The 20,598-nt window shown below is 36.2% G+C and overlaps 1 protein-coding gene and 1 non-coding gene across 2 annotated transcripts in view; one reads left to right on the forward strand and one right to left on the reverse strand.

The window, feature by feature from the left end:
• BMPR1A (bone morphogenetic protein receptor type 1A) overlaps nt 1–20,598 on the reverse strand; it is a 156,787-nt gene that overhangs the window by 71,817 nt on the left and 64,372 nt on the right. The window lies entirely within an intron of this gene.
• On the forward strand, nt 19,570–19,676 carry LOC143654735 (U6 spliceosomal RNA). The gene has a single exon (XR_013161926.1). It is a non-coding gene; the product is annotated as a U6 spliceosomal RNA (small nuclear RNA).

Here is a 20,598-nt window from a genome sequence, read left to right on the forward strand (position 1 = left end):
GATGGCAAAAAGATACACAAACAAAAAAACCCAGTTTTACGTATGTAACTCTGGGTTTGAGTATATCAACCAGAACTGCTGAAACCATCTTAGGACCATGAGGGAGGAGACTGACTGCCTAAAAGGATAATGCAACAGATAAAGAAGAGCAGGATAGAAGTTGCAATGAATCTGAATTACTGTTAAGCCTGAATAAATTAATTCTAGACCCATTTTAACTGGGATCTATTTATTTTATTACAGTAAATCCCTCTTATTGTTTAAGATATTTTCAGTTGCCCCAAAGAAATAGTGTTTTAGGAACAGAAACACCACCTCTATGAATTCAACTGATATCTAAACAATGATAACTCCCCTAATTATCACTATTTCTATATCCCTCTGCTCTGCCTATTATATTTTTAGATACTTATTAAATGCTGTCCATTCTAACTCTAATATATCTCTAAAATCTGTCTTTGTCATCTCTCTATATGTTGTTCAATGTAGGCCCCCATCTTTCATGTAGCTTGCCTCCATTCTTAGCTCTATTCACTGTACTTGTTTTTTTAAATTACAAAACGGTGCTTCATGTACAGGTTACAAATGTCATATGTGATTAGGAAAATGCAAATTAAAACTAAAATGAGCTACCATATCACACTCATTAGAATGTCATGGTCAAAAAGACAGACAGTACCAAGTATTTATCGGTGAGGAAATAGAAAAGTAGAAACCTCACACATTGCTGGTAGGAATACAAAATGCTACACAACCACTTTAGAGAATAGTCTGACAGTTTCTTAAAAAGTTAAATATAAAAATAAACTTACAGGGTTTAGAAGCAATATTACCATATTGAAGATGAACAAGATTCAAAGGGGTTGTACAGACCTACATGTCGCACTGATTCACACTAGAAATATGAATTAGTTCTTGTAAGAATTACTTCAAAGATATGATTCTTGTATAAAAGAGTGTTTAAGTTCAGGGTACAGGGACTTAAACTGCTATTGCATGCTATGGGCTGTGTTCAAAAGGAAGCCATCAGCACTACCACAGCAACACCAGAGATAATTATGGAGGGAGAGACAAGAGTTAAGAGGAGGTTTAGATTTCCTATTTGGTGAGGGTGTGTTTATTGGTTTCCTTTCTCTTAGGAACAATGAAATTATTTAAAATTGAGAATGTTGATAGACTGCGGACTTTAGGTCCTCTACATGATGCCCGATGAATGCGGTGGCTGAGGGATGCACTGACTGAGTTTACTGGCGAACGATGGTGTATACTTATGAACGAAGGCTGAGCTGCTTCAAAAAGGAACAAAGTCCTGAGGCATGCAACGATGTGAACGAACATGTGGGATATCTGGTGAGACAAAATAAGCCAGAAACAAAAGAACAACAAGGGTATGGTCACCTTCAGAAAATGCTTATAAGAAAACAGGGGCCTAGACTGAAAGCCGTTAGAGCAGGCACATTAAGTCCAAAGTGGTGATTATTATTTCTGGATTCTGAGAGACTGTTATATATATATATATAACCTGGTATTTAGAGATACGAATGAAGCCGAACAGGTTGGGGTTAAAGTAATTCAGAACATAGGGGTAAGGAAGACAAGTGTCTAAATTTTAGAACTACACATATTCTTTGAGACCAATGGAAGAAAGGTTTATTTGGTCTGGAACTGAAATTTTCTGTAGCGCATAATCTAATCCAACTTGTCTGTACAGCTCATTTGAACAACTGATACACAGGGAGCACAAAATAAGAAAGAGGTCCTTTAATCCTGTTTAGATTATTGTAATGCTTGGATACATCCTGGAGTATATAAAGCAGACAATCAAAAGTATTGGCAAAGTCCCATGAGGGATGGGAGAAAGAATATGGAACTATTAAACCTCACCATCAGGGAATCCCCTGATACTATGTCAAACTTTAGGGACACCCAAATCAATATGCCATGCCCTCAATCATGTGGCTTACTCTTGTGAAGCTTATGTAGGTAGCAAAGAAGCTTAGACTACCTATAGGTATGTCTAAGAGTTACTTCTGGAGGACTGCTTTTGTTGCTCGGATGTGGCCCCAGTATCTCTAAGCCCAACTCTGCAACTGAAATCATTGCCCTTCCCCCTATGTGGGATATTGACATCCAGGAGTGAAAGTCTCTCTGGCAACGTGGGGGTGACTTTCAGGGATGAATCCAGACCTGGCACTGTGGGATCAACAATTACATCATGACCAAAAGGGGGGAAAGAAGTGTAAATAATAAAATATCAGTGGCAGGGAGAGTTCAAATAGAGTTGAGAGGCAACTCTGGAGGTTGCTCTTATGCAAGCTTCAGGTAGAACTTGAGACTTATCATAACCCGACAACCCCCAACTAGGATTATTCCAGCCAATCCTAAAGAACACCTAGGGCGATATATAAGATTCCACAAGGGTTCCACGCACTAGAGTAATTTTCCAGAAACCTATGACTTCCAGATGGGTCCCTGGTTCAGATAAGTCCTGAAACCTAGCCCAACCTCTCCAGAATCAGATAGTTTCATCTCCCTACCCCTTATTAGTGACAGACCATTCCAACCATTCCAATAGCAAAAATTTAGAACTACCATAGCCCAAACAACCCTAAACAGAGGTATGGAAAGATCAAAGGTGATGGTGGAGTTATACATAGAAGACAGGATTTAACAAATGAATATGAATGCTGAATCATTAAATTGATATCTCTTTAATAACCAGTATCTCAGAGCAGCAAGAAGTCAAAACCTAAAATTGTGAAATCATAACCCATATCAAATTCTGAAATACGTTCTACAACTAACTGTGGTGCTGTACTTGAAAATTTATAGCTCTTTTGTATATACGTTATTTTTCACAAAAAAAAAAAAGGAAAAAAGGTCGGTTGCGATGAGAAAAAAATATTTAAGCCCTCTAGCCTCCTATATTCTGGAGCAGTTAGAAGGAAAAATATGAGAGGATCGTATGGTAGCCCATGACAAACTCTGGGATCTGTCCTTTAACCACTTGTCGAAGAGTGCTTTGAAAACTACTGCTTTTTTATTTCTTTGCTCTGTATATGTATTATATTATACAATAAAAAAGTTAGGGAAAAAAATAAACCAAAAATAAAACAAAAAATAAACTTATGATATGATGCAAAATATCTTGTATAGGAATCTACCCATGAGAAATGAACACATGTTTCCACACAAAGACTTGTATATCAGTCTTCATTAGCAGCATTATTCATATTGGCCAAAAATGGAGAACAATTCAAACAGCCATCGACTGGTGAATGGACAAACAAAATGTGGTACAATGGTACAGTAGAATATTATCAGGCAATAAAAAGGAAAAAAAACACTAATACATGTTACAACATGGATAAACCTCAAAATTATGCTCAGAAAAGGTGGATGCAAAAGACAACATATTGTATGATTTCATGTATAGGAAATATTCAGAAAAAGCCTACTTACAGAAAGGAAGCAAAGCAGGAGTTGCCTAAAGCTCTGGAAAGAAATGAGAAATTCTGGGGGTTAATGGAAATACAGTGATAAATACCACCGATATATATTTGCACAACTCTATACCGTGTGCTTAAAATAATTTTAAGGATTTTCAATTGTGTACAAAATAAAATTCATTCTTCAGGAGGGCATCATAGAAAGTAATAATCTGCTGTCAATATATTTAATCTACCTTATCTTCTGCTACAATCCCTGACAAAAAGCTTACTGCTGGCTATATTAAACAATTTGCTATTTCTTAAATATGCCAAGTTTCTAGCTTTCTTTTCACTTACCATTCTAATTCTACAAACAAAATGTTCTTGATCTTTAACTTTTATCAAACGAACTTCCATTCGACCTCACAAGACCCATCTCAAATATCACTTCCTTCTTTATGCAGACCTACTTGCTCCACAAGATTCTAGTAATATCATATTGTGGCATTTATCCTACTAAATTATGATCATCTATTTAGAGATGTATCTTCTTCACTAAAATACTGCCTGAGTACAGCAATAGTTTCTTACTAATGCTTGTATCCTTGTGTTTTAAGTATAATCCTGTGCCCAGAACATAGTAGGTGTGATGGTTTGAATCTGTTGTGTATCCCAGAAAAGCCATGTCCTTTAATTTTCATTCAGTATTGTTGGGTGGGATCTTTTTTACTGTTTCCATGGAGATGTGACCCATCCAATTGTGGGTGGTAACTTTTGATTAGATGGTTTCCATGGAGATACATCTCCACACATTCAAGGTGAGGTTGCTTACTGGAGGCCTTTTAAGAGGGAACCATTTTGGAAAAAAATGGAGCGAGCCACCAGAAAGGACAGAGCCCCAGGGAATCTGCTGAAGAGAAAGCTAGCAGATCTCTCATGGGCCTTTCCATCTGAGAGAAAAACCCTGAACGTAATCAGCCTTCTTGAATCAAGCTATCTCCCTGGATACCTTAAATTGGTCATTTTTATAGCCTTGTTTTAATTTGGACATTTCACAGCCTTAGAACTGTAATCTAGCAACTTAATAAATTCCGCCTTTTAAAAGCTGTTCCATTTCTGGTAAATCGCATTCCAGCAACTTGCAAGCTAGAATAGTAAGCAATCAATATACATTTGAATTAAAACCCGATAAAAGAATTAACTGAAGAGAAAATCTAAAAGTAAGTAAAATGAGCTCTGCATCAAAAAGACACCTGTTTAAGGATGTTTATTATCATCATTACATGGGAAAAACAGGAACTTACCAGAATGTTACCTAAATGTTTATTAGTATAGGATCAGTTAAATAGTATTCACTGTGGTACAGAGCCCCCTAAACACCATCTAGTCATTAAAAAAAAAAAGAGGTGGGAGGGCCACGGTGGCTCAGCAGGCAAGAATGCTTGCCTGTCATGCCAGAGGATCCAGTACCCCCCCCCCACACATGCGTGTATGTGTGTGTGAAGGTGAGAGGGCTGAAAGGATATACAATAAACTGTTTTGAGTATAGGCAAAAAGTAAAAATAATCTAAATATACACCAAATGATGAAAAGATAAGCCAAATGTGGTATATCTATACAATGGAATATTATTGTCATAAAAAGAAATGAGATATAGAGTAATGCCACAACATGGATGTACCTTGCACGCATTATGCTAAGTAAAAAAAGCCAGACATAAAAAGCTACATATTGTATGATATCATTTATATGAAATGTCCAGAAGAGTCAATTCCATAGAGATAGGAAGTATATTAGTGATTGTCTTCGGCTGGGGAGGGAGGTGGGGGGTGGAGGGTGAGGACAGGCAGGGATGGGAAAAGACACCAAAACCATCAGCTATTTTTTTTAAATGGATAAATAAGACTCAAAAGCTGGGGGGAAGGAGCCCTCAATAAATGAATGGTTAAACTGTGATGCTCTACACTATGGATACTACTTAACTAAACTTGTCTGGATGGATCATTTAAACAATCCAAACACATGGAGCCCAGAATAAAATGAGGGTTTGTAATTCTGTATAGCTTAACGTAATGCCCAGATATATCCCAGAGTATTCTGAGCAGATAATTTAAAAGTTTTAAAGAGTCCCTTGAGAGATGAGAGAAACAATATAGAATTATTAAACTTTACTACTGGGGAACCCTTGATACTGTCTCAAATATTAGGGACTCCCAAGTCAATAAGCCAAGCCCTCGATTTTGAAGCTTGTTCTTGTGAAGTTTATTTATGTAGCAGAGAAGCTTAGCCTACCTATAGTTATACCTAAGAGCTATTTCTGGAGGACCTCTTTTGTTGCTCAGATGTAGCCTCTCTCTCTCTCTCAGCCCAACTCTGCAAGTAAAATCATTACCCTCTCCCCTATGTAGGACGTAGTTGCCAGGTGAAAGTCTCCCTGACAACATGGGATACGACTCCCAGGGATGAGGCTGGCCCTAGCACCAGGGAACTGACAATGCCTTCCTGACTAAAAGGGGGGAAATAATTGTAACAAATAAGGTATCAATGGCTGTGAGAGTTCAAATAGAGTTAGAGGCTACTCTTATGCAAACTTCAGCTAGATATTGCTAATTATCATAGTTTCCCAAACCCCAACCAAAACCATTCCTGCCAACCCTAAAGAACACCAGTCTGAAATTCTACAAAGACTCCACTACCTATGTTTACTTTCCAGAAAGTACAACCTCCAGATGGGTTCCTATGCCAGATAAGTCCAAAACCCAGAGGGGCCAGGCTCTCCAGAACATTAACCAGTTCTAGCCCCCTATCCCATATTAAAGACAGCCCTTTCCAGCATGAAAAAGTTAGAATAGGCATAACCCAAATATCCCTAAAAATAGGGAGAAAAATCAAAGGAGAAGGTAGAGTTGTTACAGAGAAGGTAGAGTTATTACAGAGAAGATAGGGTGTAGCAGATGAGTATGACTGCTGAATCACTGATACATTTTTTAGGTTCTAGCATCTTGAAGCAGGTAGAAGGGAAAACCTAAAACTGTGGAACTGTAACCCATACCAAACCCTGAAATCTGTTCTATAACTAATTGCTGTGGTGTGCTTTGAAATTTACTGCTTTTTTTGATATATGCTATTTCTCACAATTAAAAAAAAAGCCAATCTCAAAAGATTACACATTACAGAATTCCATTTATATAATAATCTCAAAACAACAAAACCATAAAGATGGAAAACAGATTAATGGTAGCGGTGGGGGGACAAGTGTGTGAGTGACTACAAGGGGTAGCAGGAGGCAGGCTGTTGTGATAGAATCTGTGTCTTGATTGTGGTGATGTTTACCTGAATCTACACATAAGTTTAAATGGCACAGAACTATGCACACACTGAATCAATGCCAATTTCTGTTTCTGGTATTATACTATACCTAATATATAACCATAGGGGAAACTGTGTAAAGGGTACAAGGGACCTCTTATTTTTTAAATATCCTATGAATTTACAATTATTTCAAAATTTTAAAAAAATCCACTTTCTTAAAAAAGTGTTTTTTACCTCTTCTTTAAATTGGCTTTCGAACATTTAGTAACTGTTCAAGGACTCTTTTAGATACAGTATTTTTTTAAAATCACTTTTATATGGGTATTAGTGTATATATGTATGCACACATGTGCGTGTATTTTTTTTAATAGCAAAGAAGAAATCAACAGGTAGGAAATTCTGAGGTGGTTTCTAGTTTTCTGTGAGAATGAGTAATCTCCACAGCAGAGGTCTGTGGTAGTTTGAAGCTGTTATGTACCCTAAGAAAGGCCACGTTCTTTTAATCCATTCCTGTGAGTACAGACCTATTGTGGGTGGGGCCTTTTGATAAGGTTATTTTAATTGAGATATGACCCATGCCATTCCAGATGGATCTTGATTTGCTTACTGAAGTAATTAATATGAGGATAAAACACACAGAGAAGTTAGAGATGAAATTAAAAGAAACCCACAGAGAAGAGCACCAAAGAAGATGAGAGAGGATGCCACTAAAGCCACTAGCAGGGAATGACCAGCATACATTGCCATGCCTTATCATGTGACAGAGGGTACTCAATCTAAGCCTTATCATGTGACAGAGGGTACTCAATCTAAGGTTAGAAAAGGGCCCTTTCCCTTATATGTCCCCTCATCTTTTGGCTCTGTGAGGCAAAGGCTACTCTAGGTGAGTGCCAATCTGTTGTAGGGGTAGCAAATGCAGCAAAGCTAATGCAACCACTGGCACTAAAACAAACTCCCAAATAATTACCTGTCTTTACATTCATTTTCCATTTATCTTTTCTGACAAGGAAGCATAAAAAAATTTTCATTTTTATTTTCTCCACAATTGATTAACATTCATGATATAAGACATTTAAATTACTTGGTTTATGTTCTTTTCTTTTCCAAGTAAGTCCAATTCAGATCATAAAAAAACAAATTATCACCCATTTTTTTCTCATAAAATTTTGAGATTATTCGATATCAACAGACTATTTGTTTTCATTAGCTGATAAGTAAAAGTAACAGGAAGTAAGCTGCTTTCAATCATTTCATGACTTAAAACAGTGAAATTGCTACTATCAGGAACCTTCATGAAGTGATTCTAGATTGCTAAAGGCTCAACAATTCTTCTAAAATTATGCGTCACTGTCCTTTGCAAATGAAGTACAATGATTAGCAATTAACATTATGAACACCAATTATAGAGTTATGCTACAACCCAGTGAAATCATCAGGGACTCATAATACACAGTGTTGTTTCCTCTGATTCTAAATGGTCTCAGAAATGTGCTACATTTATTTATTTCCTTTATTTGCTTATTTATTTGTTTTAGCTTGCACCTACTGGCAAACTTTCTCCCTTTTGCCGACAGCTACCTAGAACGCATACTTGCTAATAAATGCACACCTTCCCCACTTTTCGTAAGCCCTGGTAACCAGAAAACCAACCTTACTGTAGCCCTATGGCTCAGGATCTATAAAAATTAAAGGGCTGCATATGATGGTCTGAACTCAGGAAACAAAAAATGAACACATCTTTCATGATCAAGTTTATTTTTATGTTGTGATATTATAATTTTAAAAGTTTTTAGAAGACCACTTCAAGGAGGAGGGAAAGATGAGACACCTGAATGAGTCAACCCAGGAAAACCAAAGATGGGTAGAGGTAAAAATGAAACCAGATCTCAAATGACTATTCGATTTTTCTAAATAGATATGGGCCTTAGTTTGCTAAGGCTGCTGGAATGCAATACCCCTGAGATGGACTGGCTTTTATAAAGGGTATTATTTTAGTTACAAATTTACTAATTTTGAGAACGCACTGAGCAAGTTCTGCTCGGCTTCTCTCTAGGCTTCTCGGTTCAAACAGCTTTCCCTGGGGCAGTTCCTTTCAGCTTCTCCAAATGCCTTGGTCTGAGCAGAATCTGAGCTGCACTGTGCGATCCTCCTCTCTCTTCTGACCTCTCTCCTTTAAAGCCTCACTCACTGCGGAAGGCACTCTCCTTAGCCTACCACAGCTGTAATCAACCACAGATGAATTTCACATGCTGATGATTTAAGCCCACAGCAACAGAATAACTGGGCACCATCACCTGGCCAAAGTGACACCTGTATCTAATTATTACAATATGCTAAAAACTCAAATTATGTGAAACAGAACTCATTACCTTGCTTTGCCATCCTCTCAAAAAACCTGCTCCTCTTGAATTTCTTATTTGGCTTAATGTACAACTGTATTTAAAAAACATTTTGGGACATATATAAGTTACTAGAATAAAATTAAAAGGGGAAAAAAACTCATGAATGGCACAACACAGACAGTGAATCCCTGAGTTAAACCATGGACTACACAGTTAACAGTACAATTATAAAAATGTGCTTTCGTCAATTGTAACAAATGTATCACACCAATGCAAGATGCACTGCTTTTGATGATAGTGTGGTAGGTATATGGGAAGCCAGTACTTTACGCATGCTTTTTCTGTAAACCTATAATTTCTCTAATTAAAAAACAATTGCCATTCCCTAATAAAGGGGATAGCATATATACCAGACACAACAATTCTACTTCTAGGGATACAACCTAGAGAATCTTCTGCATTTATCTACCAGAAGGCATATACAAGAATATTTACAGCATATTTTTACAAGCAAAAACTGGAGGAAACCTGAATGTCCGACAACAGTAAAGTAGATAAATAGTAGTATAAATATAATGGAATTACCACAGTCATGAAAAGTTATGAACCTCAGCTATGTATATTAAAATGAAGGAAACCTTACAACCACAATGTTGAACAAAACAACAAGTCCAAGAAAAATTCAGTATGATTCTGTTCATATAAAGCTCAAAAACAAGGAAAACAGTGTGGTGGTTAACTTAATGAGTAGCCACACCAAACTTTGGATGTGGTTTTCACTGATGAGGCAAAGCAATAATGCAGAGGTATGCAGGGATTCAAAGGCATTGGTAAGATGAATGAAGACAGTAGGTTGGAACAGAGATATAGTCATCTATCACATCTACATGCAAATGTTCTAAGAAATGATGAATATGAAACCAAGTGATGATATTGTGAATTACTGATTATATATGTAGAACAGAATGATCACATGTTGTTTTAGTTCATTTGTTGTTAAATTTTTTTAAATTAATAAATAAATAAAATTTTTAAAAAGTACATCTACATTACATATGCTCTTACATGTAGGATAAATTTTAGAATAAAAATTTTATTTTAATCTGAAACACAAAAGGTTAGATTTTAATGTTTTAAAAATCTGGGTAAGGTGGTACAATGGTAGCTCAGTGGCAGAATTCTTGCCTGCCATGCCAGAGACCAAGGTTCGATTCCCAGAGCCTGCCCATGTCAGAAAAACAAGACAAAATTGGGTATTAGGTACATGGATATCTATTAAATCACATTCTATATTTTTGGAATACATCAAAATTTTAAAAATTTAAGAATAAAAGCACATCAAAAAGTAGGTAGTAACAAATGACAGCATGTTGTGGTGAGATCTGAATCATCATACACTGCTGGTGGAGATGTAAAATGGGGCAGCTGCTAAACAGTCTGTCAGTTTCAAGTTTCCATGTGACCCAGCAATTCTAGTTCCAGGCACATACCCAAGAGAAATGAAAACATGTCCACACGTCTACTCATGTTTATAGCCTTTAATTAATAATAGCCAAAAGGTAGAAACAAATTAAATGTCCATCAACAGATAAATAAACAAAATGTGGGTATCCATAAGTGGAATGTTATTTGGTCATTAAAAAGGAATAAGGTACTGATATATGCTACAACTTGGATGAACCCTGAAAATATATGGATACATGCTACTACTTGTGTGTACCCTGAAAACATTCTGTTAAGTGAATGAAACAAATCACAAAAGTTCACATATATGATTCTATTTACATGAAAGTTCAGAATAGGAATCTCTACAGAGGCAGAAAGTAAATCACCAGCTGCTTCGAGCTGGGAATGGAGTGGGGTAGGATGGTGTAAGGATGTGGTGATGGTAGTTAAAAGAGATGAGAGTTCTTTGTCCTTTTTTTTCTTTAATTAGAGCAGTTGTAGGTTTACTAAAAAAATCATGCAAAAATTACAAAGTCCTGATATATGCCCCTTACACACCATTTTCCCTATTATTCACATTTTACATTAGTATGGTATTTTTGTTATAATTGATGAAATAATATTATTATAATTATACTGTTAACACAAGTCCTTAGTGCAGTTTCTTTTCGAAATGATGAAAATATTCTAAAGTCGACGGTGGTGATAATTGTACAACTACATGAATATACTTAAAACCACTTCAGTTTAAATTGGTGAAGTGTATGGTATGTGAAATGTATCTCTAAAAGAAATACTAAGATATTATAAAATGGAAAAATATATGGACTGAAATAAAAGACTGACTTCATCTTCTAATGTGATACAATGGAAAAATCCATATCATCTACATAGCATTCATTCTAAAATATGTTTAACTTTATTCTAGTCATGAAAGAGTCAGCAAATGTAGGGTATATTACTTAAAAAAAAAAACCAACAACTAGATAAGATTTCACAAAAAATAAAAGGAAACAAAGAAAAAAGGAAAAAAAGGGAAGATGGATTGGTTGTGGTGGCTAATTCTAAATTACAGGAGACTAAAGAAATATGACAACCTTGGGCGGGCCGCGGTGGCTCAGCGGGCAAGAGTGCTTGCCTGCGATGCCGGAGGACCCCGGTTCGATTCCCGGCCCCAGCCCATGTAAAAAACAAACAAACAAACAAAATATAATAAAACAAGAAAATGTTTAAAGATGTTTCCCTTTCTTCCTTCCTTCCATCCTTCCTTCCTTCTCTGTCTTTCCTTCCCTTCCTCCCTTTCAAAAAAAAAAAAAGAAATATGACAACCAAATGCAATATAAATTTCTTGATTGGATCCTACATTAAAAATGCTATTAAGAACTCTTTTGGAGGGAAAATAATGAAAATTTAAATAAAACTGGATACCATTATGACAATATTAAATCTATTAGGTATGAATAACGAAACTGTAAGAAAACATTATTGTTCTTAAGATATACCCACTAAAATATTTAATGGTGAAGTACTGAGATGTCTGCAGCTTACTTACAAATGATTCAGAAAAAATAAGGGTGTGTTTTATTACCTATTCAACTTTTCTTTCAATTTAAAAGTTTTTTTTTAACTTAGGGGAAAATATGTACTTTATAGCTATTAATAGGAATTTTACACTTAGATCTTTATAAACAATACTAATATGACAGAGATTATTAAAATCAAATACTGAAAGATCTACACAACAACCCAAAGATCTTTACCTCCATCAGCAAATTTAAAAACTTTTTCTGGAAATATGAATTATAAGTTGATCAAGAAAATGAACAATAACATTCTTTTGAACAGGTCAAAGATCATGGCTATGCTTCAGAAACAGGATGTCATAAACAATCTAAGGGCATGGGATTTAAGGACTTTTTTTTGGTAATTCCACTGTGTGTGTATAGTATAAAGATTTTATTTGATTCTACTAAAATAGAAATAACTATATTGATACATCAAAACATAGTATTTCTAAATGTCCTACTAGCAAATAGAAGAGTGTTGTAAATTTTCTTTCTCTGAAAAGATCCACTTCCCTCACTGATGAGGACTTTACAGCTATATATTTAAAGTACTTTCAGGATTGCTAAAGCAAGGTTAGGTAGTAAGGGTGGAATTAATTCTTCTAAAATATGGGTATAATTCTCCCCCGCAAAAAAATTATACCTTGTGAAATGGGTAAACACCTATCACCTCAAGGATATTGTCAGATTTAATCTATTAGTGTCATATAATATCTGGCTTAATCATTTACTAAAAACTTATACTACCTGCTTAAAAAATCCAACTGTCATCCATTCAAGATGTACACTAACGAAGATAAACAAAAGGCATCTTAGATACTACAGAAAATTATTTAAAAATTATTTTAAACAGCATAGCAAACTAATCACTTCCAACAGGACAGGGAAACAGACTAGAATTATTTCCTATGTAAGACCAAGTGTGGAACCATGTTGTTAGAGGTGTCCAGAGGTGGGTAATCACACAGGGAAGAAAGTTTTAGCTAGGAAGCCTACATTTAAGTTCTCATCTGTATGTGATGAGAGGTAAGTAGCTAATTACTACACACTGTGTCTTTTAAATCAGTGAGTCACATGCCTGAGGGAAGGGCTTGTAAGCAGGATGAGCAACAACTAGGGCAATCAAGTAGGATTTCAAAAAGCAACAACAAGCTTTGAAGAGTTTCAGACAGACAATTAGAAGTAACTATCCACTATAATGCACATAATTCAAAAGCCTGACTAGATTCTACCCATCTTCTTGTAAAACATATCATATATCTTTGGGACTAAGTTTGCGCAGCTAGATATATTTGAATTTCAAACACTAGCTCTATTATCAACAGGTAAGTGAGATTTACAAGAAAGAAAAAAATCACTTATAATACATCCAGAGACACTATAGTAAATTTTAAAACATTTTGACATATTCCTCTGCTTGCAAGTAATATTTAATCAACTCAAGATGCCAGGCAATAAATATATTAAAATTTAAATATTGCAAATATTGTCACACTGTAACACAGATTAACTGAGGAATACAAAGGCTATTATTTCACAGTGGAGAGATTACTGTGGGTTGACTCCGGACAAGTAATTTAAGGTAGAACTCCAAGGATCTGATACTATGCAAGGAGGGTTTGTGCAGTTGCCAAAGGCATGCTACCAGGTTGGCCACAGAGGCCCAAGAAGGCAGCCATGTCCCACCAGGGGGTTGTTTTATTTTAGGTGGTGAAGCAAGATAATCAATGTATGTATATATATATATATGGTCTGACCCAGATAATAATTACACAACAACTCTCAAGCCCTTGCCCACAGCAAATACCATATCACTCAGTTTAGTTCTCTTTCCATCTGAGTATAAAGACCTCACAGTTTTCCTTAATAAAGAACCCCCAGCAGCCAAGATGTTAAAACGTTTGAAATCCATCTCCCATTCTCTTAGGATGGAGAAGGTCTGACACAGGATTAAAAGCATGAACTAACTAACTACCAATATTAGAATCTTGGCTCTATCACTTATGTGCTGATAATACTGTGACCGAGTGGTTTAACCTTCTCTACCCAATCTGTAAAAAGGGACCAATGACTGCATCTTTCTGAAAAGTGAGGATCAAAAATACAAACACTTTCTAAGTGTTAAGTACTATATAATTACTCTCTTTCAATGCACTTAATGATTAATAGCATCGAACTTGTTGATTGATTTAAGAACTAAAGTATGGTAACAATGTTAACATTCGCTACATTTACTGGACTGCATTTATTGACCATTTACTATGTGACAGCTAGTGTTCTGTACACTTATCTCATTTAAACTTTAAAATAAAAACTATGGGGTAGGTACCACTAGTAATTACATATTATGGATAAAAAGCTGAGATTCAAGAGTGGTTAAGTAACCTGCCCAAAGCCTCACAGTTAGTATATGGTAAAGTTGAGAGTAAACTGAGGTCAGTGAGACACAAAACTAGAGTTCCGTAGCTATGAAAACATTATCCCATATAGCAAATGTTAAAAACACTGAAAAAGTGATCAGACTTCAATTAGAGATATGAATGAAGCTAATCTGAATAGTTCTAAGGTAAATCAGATGAAAGGTAAAGGATGATATTGACTGCACTTTAAAACTTCAACTTCTGTGTGAGATCAAAGAAAGAGACGTTTATTTGGTACAAAATTTATATTTTCAGTAGCACACTAACTTAACTTGTTTGGTCAGCTTATTTGAACACCATAATTACATGGAGCCATGAATAACGAGGGAGATCGTATTGGTTTGGACAAGTTGGTATGATGCCCCAATACATCCCAGAGTAAGCTGGGCAGAAGAATAAAAAGTATTTGCAAGTCCCCTTGAGGGACTAGGGAAAAAGGTAGAAATATTAAACTTCTCCACATAGGGAAGACCTGATATTCTTGCAAGCACTAGGGACTATCAAACTGATGGGACAGGCTGTCAATCTTGTGGATTACCCTTATGAAACTTACTCCTACAAAGGAAAATCTAAGCCTATTTATGATTATGCTTAAAACTCACCCCCCAGAAAACCTCATCTGTTGCTCAGATGCGGCCTCTCTCTCAAAGCCAACTCCATGGGTGAACTCATTGTCCGTCCGTCCCCCACCCTACGTGGGACATGACTCCCAGGGGTGTAAATTTCCCTGGCAATGTAGGACATGACTCCCAGGGATGAGCCTGGCCCTGGCATGAAGGAATGAGAAAGCCTTCTTGACCAAAAAAGGAAAGATAATAGAAACAAAATAAAGTTTTACTGGCTGAAAGATTTCAAATAGAGTCAAGAGGTCTTTCTGGAGGTTATTCTTATGCAGTATATAGATACCCCTTACAGTTTTTGGTGTACTGGAGTAGCTGGAGGGAAATCCCTGAAACTTGAACTGTAATCCAATAGCCTTGATTCTTGAAGATGACTGAATAACTATAGAGTTTTTAAGGTGTGAAAGTGAGTGTGAAAACCCTGTGACTGACACCCCCTTTATCCAGTGAATGGACAAGAAAGTAAGAAGAAAAAAGGCAAAAAAATAAATAAATAACAGGGTGGTATGGGGATATGGGATGTTTCGTGTGTTCTCTTTAACTTTTATTTTTATTCTTATTTGTATGGTTTTTGAAGTAATGAAAATGTTCAAAAATCAATTATAATGATGAATGTACAACTTTATGATAATACAGTGAATCACTGATTGTATAGATGATTACATCTAATAAAAAAATCATTGAAGGAAAAAACAAATAACAAAACCCCCAGCTCAGTCAGACCATAGAGCCTGTACTTTTAATCCCAATGTCTTATTTTTCTCCTTTCAAATCCTGGACCAATTGGCCAAGATATAACAACAGTTTAAAATTTAAAACACTGTTTAAAAATAGTAACATTAAGTTACAGAATAATTAAGGTTTTACCCACCCAGAAACTGGCACTGGAACACAAGAGTTTCAAATTTATGCAGGAGAGAAAAATGACTATTTCTAAATCAGAGAGATTTAGAACAAATAAGAAAAAAAAAAGAGCTGAAGTTAGACCTAAGTTTTGAATGAAATGTTTATCAGGAAATATTTGTGGGTAACCATGACGTAGCAGTGACTCCCTTACAATAAGACAGCATTTTGGAAGACTGGCATTTTGGCAAGAGAGGGAAACATATTCATCATATGGTTACTCACTTTTAGGCAAGGGAAGAAATGCAAAGTGTAGTTAACAGCATGCAACTTTTTGAAAAATAATGAAGCTAATTTAATGGTCTCTTAGACCTCAGCCTTGTGGGTTATAAATTCCTCAAGAGAGCAATTTAGTAATATTCATTATGTACTCACTAATGCAGCAATTTCACTAATAAAAACTACACTAAAAAAAATTATGAATGTGCAGTAAAACTTAGTTACCCAAATGTTGCAATATTCTTCAAGATGGAAAAAAAGTACATTCATACAATATAATAATAGTGATAGATAACATGCTTCAAGTGCCAAGAAATACTTCACACACTATCTCATTTGATACTTAGAGCAACCCTCCATTTTCCAGAATGAACTCTGAGTCTCAGAATAGCGACTTCCTCAAAGTCACACACCTCCCAAGTAATTAAAGCCAAAAATTGAATCTGGGCAGTCTCAACACTGTCAGCCTGTGTGGCTACTACACTACCCTGAAGAAAACTTAGTACTCGGAGGTACATTCACAACATATCCGACAAAAATCGGATCACAAAACAACAGGCAAAGAATGATCCTTCTTTGGTTCAATGCATTAAAAAAATGATGAAAAGGACATACACCAAAATTTAGCAGTGGTTATCTCTGAGAGATGAAATTACAGTTGATATTCATCCTTCTCTATACATTTCTATATTTTTCAAATTTCTATTGCAAGCAAAATCTTTTAAAAGTCAGGTTCTTTTTTTTTAATATATTTAAGGAGTAAAATGAGGGTGACAACTTCAAACACTTTAGAAAGGCCAAGTAGTAAAAGAACATGAAATAGGGGAGGGAGGGAAGGAAAAATGAGGAGTTGTTCCTTAGTAAGTAACACAGTTTCCATCTGGGGTCATGTAAAAGTTTGGTAGTAGGCAGTGGTGATGGTAGCATAACATAGTGAAAATAATTAATACCTCTGAATTATACACTTAATTGTGGTTAAAAGAAGTCATTCTATACATATATATGTTGCCACAATGAAAAGAAAACACGTAAGAAGCTGTTAAATTTGCTAATTAGGTCAATGATGCATCTCAAAAAAAATGAGAGAGGTAAAGCTGGCAACAGCAAGGAATTAATAACATAAAAAAGTGTCAGGAGCTACGTCAGCATAGACTACCAGTTTGAGAAGTTTGGAGGTGAAAAGGAGAATGGTATATCACCTCCATGTAGTAGAAGTGTCAAGAGTAGAATTCACTAATTTATTTTTATTCTGAAGGAAATTTCACCAGGATTGTAATCTAACTGGAAATAGTCTGCCAAGGATGGAGCAACAGAAGATGAAAATGACATGGATATGTCAAAAGAAGAATTTAGGCTTAGAAACAAGGAAACTTCTTATGAAACAGAAGGGAGAGAAGGACATGTAAAGAGATTTTGAGATGGAGAAAGAAGGAACTGAAAGCACATATATTTGGTATTCTCAAACTTCTCTAGGAAAGAACAAGTGAAGTCATCAAAAACCAAAAAAGGGTGAGGACAGAGGTGCAAAGAAGTGGAAAAAATGCTGGAAAGCAACTGTATTCACTGATTTGGCAGAGCTAAAATGCTCTGCCTAATCACCTCATGACCATAAATTCTTCTCCAAATAATTCATATCCAGATATACAAGAAAGCAGAAGAGGAAGTTGGGAAAATTATTTGTTTTCTATAGTTAGCATGCACACAAACTGCACCAGACACAAACAGGAGAACCCATGGTATGCCTGCAGCCAATACCCTAGTGGTAAACTCTAGGATAACAACTATTATAATAATCTATGCAATTGCTGTTACAACATACCATTACTTTTAGGAGATAAGATGCACAGTCCAAGGAAACACCAAGGTTCTAATAAAACTTCTAATTTGTCACTATGAAAGTAATGTCTTAGTAAAAATTAAGGTGCAGAGATCTGAAACTTTGGAGACATGATCATTTTAATATAGATACACAAACCTTTAGAGATGGAAGTGAAATTAAAAAATAAGTAGCCGAAGCACGTCCTTTCTTTGCCATATTTACTAACAGAATGAAGACTACTCTCAGACACAAGACTGTCAACATTCCAGAAAATGTCAACATCGGGCTGAAGGGATGCACAGTTATTGTGAAGGGCCTCCGAGGAACCCTAAATACAGACTTCAATCATATCAATGTAGAACTCAGTCTACTTGCAAAAAAAAGAGGCTTCAAGTTGATAAATGGTAGGGAAATAGAAAGGAGCTGGCTTCAGTTGGCACTATCTATGGTCACGTACAGAATACGATCAAGGGTGTTCCAGTGGGCTTCATTACAATACAGTGGGCTTCCATTACAAGATGGGGTCTCTGTATGCTCTCTTCCACGTCAATGTTGTTTCAGGAGAGTGGGTCTCTAGTTGAAATCTGAAATTTCTTAGGTGAAAAATACATCTGCAGGGTTTGGATAAGGCTGGGTGTTGCCTGTTTGACCCAAAAAATGAGTTAATTCTTGAAGAAAATGACACTGAACTTATGTCAAATTCAGCTACTCTGATTCAGCAAGTCACAACAGTTAAAAATAAGGATATAAGAAAATTTTTGGATGATATCTATGTCTCTGAAAAAGGAACAATTCAGCAGGCTGATGAATAAGATTCTAAGGAGCTGTGCGGCAATGGAAACAAGATGCCAGACCTATTTGATTTTAAGGATGCAATAAAGTTTGTGTGTTAAAATAAATAAATAAATAAACAACAAGCAGCAATTATGTTATGTATGAGCTAGAGTCACAAGAGTAAAAATATAAGTAGATGAATAGATACAAGCTGAATAATGGAGTGAGGTAAATAAGATGGTGGAGTAAGATGGAAGTTCCTGTCCTCTCCCAGAAACACTGAAAAACAAGCAAAAGCTGGTAGAACCATCATCCTCAGAAATAAGGGAAACAAAGATTTATAGTAAGCAAAAGAATGCTGAATCAAGCAAAGGTAATTTAAAAACAGGAGAAAAGACTCATGGGCATTTTTACCAGTCTTTCCCTACTCCATTTCTAGTTCAGCAGCTCATATTCCCAGCAAAAATTCCAGCAACCCAAGCTGGAGGGAACATATAACTCATATGCAGACTGGAGTGAATGTTCATGTGTCTGTTCTAGCCAGCCTGGTTAGAACTGTAGCAGCGTGAAAGACTGATCTAAAGCACTCAACTTTCTCGTTCAACTCCCTCGCCTGTCCCAACAATCACTTAGAATGGAGAAGCAGCTGGCAAGGCCCCTAAATCACTGTAGGAAAACAATCACAGAACAACTACTTGATGCAAAAGACTATAGCTCAGTGCTCGCTTAGGCAGCACATACACAAAAATTGGAACGATACAGAGAAGATTTGCATGGCCCCTGTGCAAGGATGACATGCAAATTCTTGAAGCGTTTCATATTTTTAAAAAAGACTATAGCTCAGACATACATTAGAACACCTGAGACCCAGAAGGAAAGGCTGCAGAGACTTTCCTGGGAAGGTAGGGCATTTGGACTGTCTGAGTATAAGGTAGAATTTATAAGGCCACAGGTCCAAGGCAAGACTTGTACAAAGAAAAAAACCTAAGAGGACCCTAGCATTCACCTCAGACTATTCTTTAGGCTCAAGGGATCAGTAAGACAGAGTGCTAATTTCTCATCAGAAACTCTGGATGCAAGAAGGCAGTAGGAGGACATATGTAAATCTGTCAACCAAGAATTCTATTTCCAACAAGACTGTCCTTCTGTATTGAGGGGGAGCTCTTCCGGAAAGGGGCCTAAGGTGATCTCTGAAAATGGTTCGCTATTCACTTGACTCAGAAAACCCTACAAAATCATGCAAATCAAGAGGTTCAAATCCTCACATTCACTTTAAGAACACCTGAGAAATGGCTCAGGCCATGGACAGTATGCATTTTCGAAAAGCCACCAAGTATCTAAAAGATGTCACTTTACAGAAGCAATGTGTGCCATTCCACTGTTACAATGGTGGTGATACTAGGTGTGCCCAGGCAAAACAGTGGGGATGGACTCAGGGTCGGTGGCCCAAAAAGAGTGTTGAATTTTTGTTGTACATGCTTAAAAATGAAGAGAATAATGCTGAATTTAAAGGTTTAGATACAGATTCTCTGGTTATTGAGCACATCCAGGTGAATAAAACCCCTAAGATGCGCCGCAGGATTTACAGAACTCATGGTCAGATTAATCCATACATACATGATTGCCACAATGAGATTGATCCTTGCTGAAAAAGAAGTTGTTGTTCCTAAACCAGGTTGCACAGAGGAAAAAGATATTTCAGAAGAAACAGAAACTTATGGCTTGGGAATAAATTCATCATATTATA

This window comes from Tamandua tetradactyla, chromosome 13 (assembly GCF_023851605.1).
Source record: "Tamandua tetradactyla isolate mTamTet1 chromosome 13, mTamTet1.pri, whole genome shotgun sequence".
Lineage (NCBI taxonomy): Eukaryota > Metazoa > Chordata > Mammalia > Pilosa > Myrmecophagidae > Tamandua > Tamandua tetradactyla.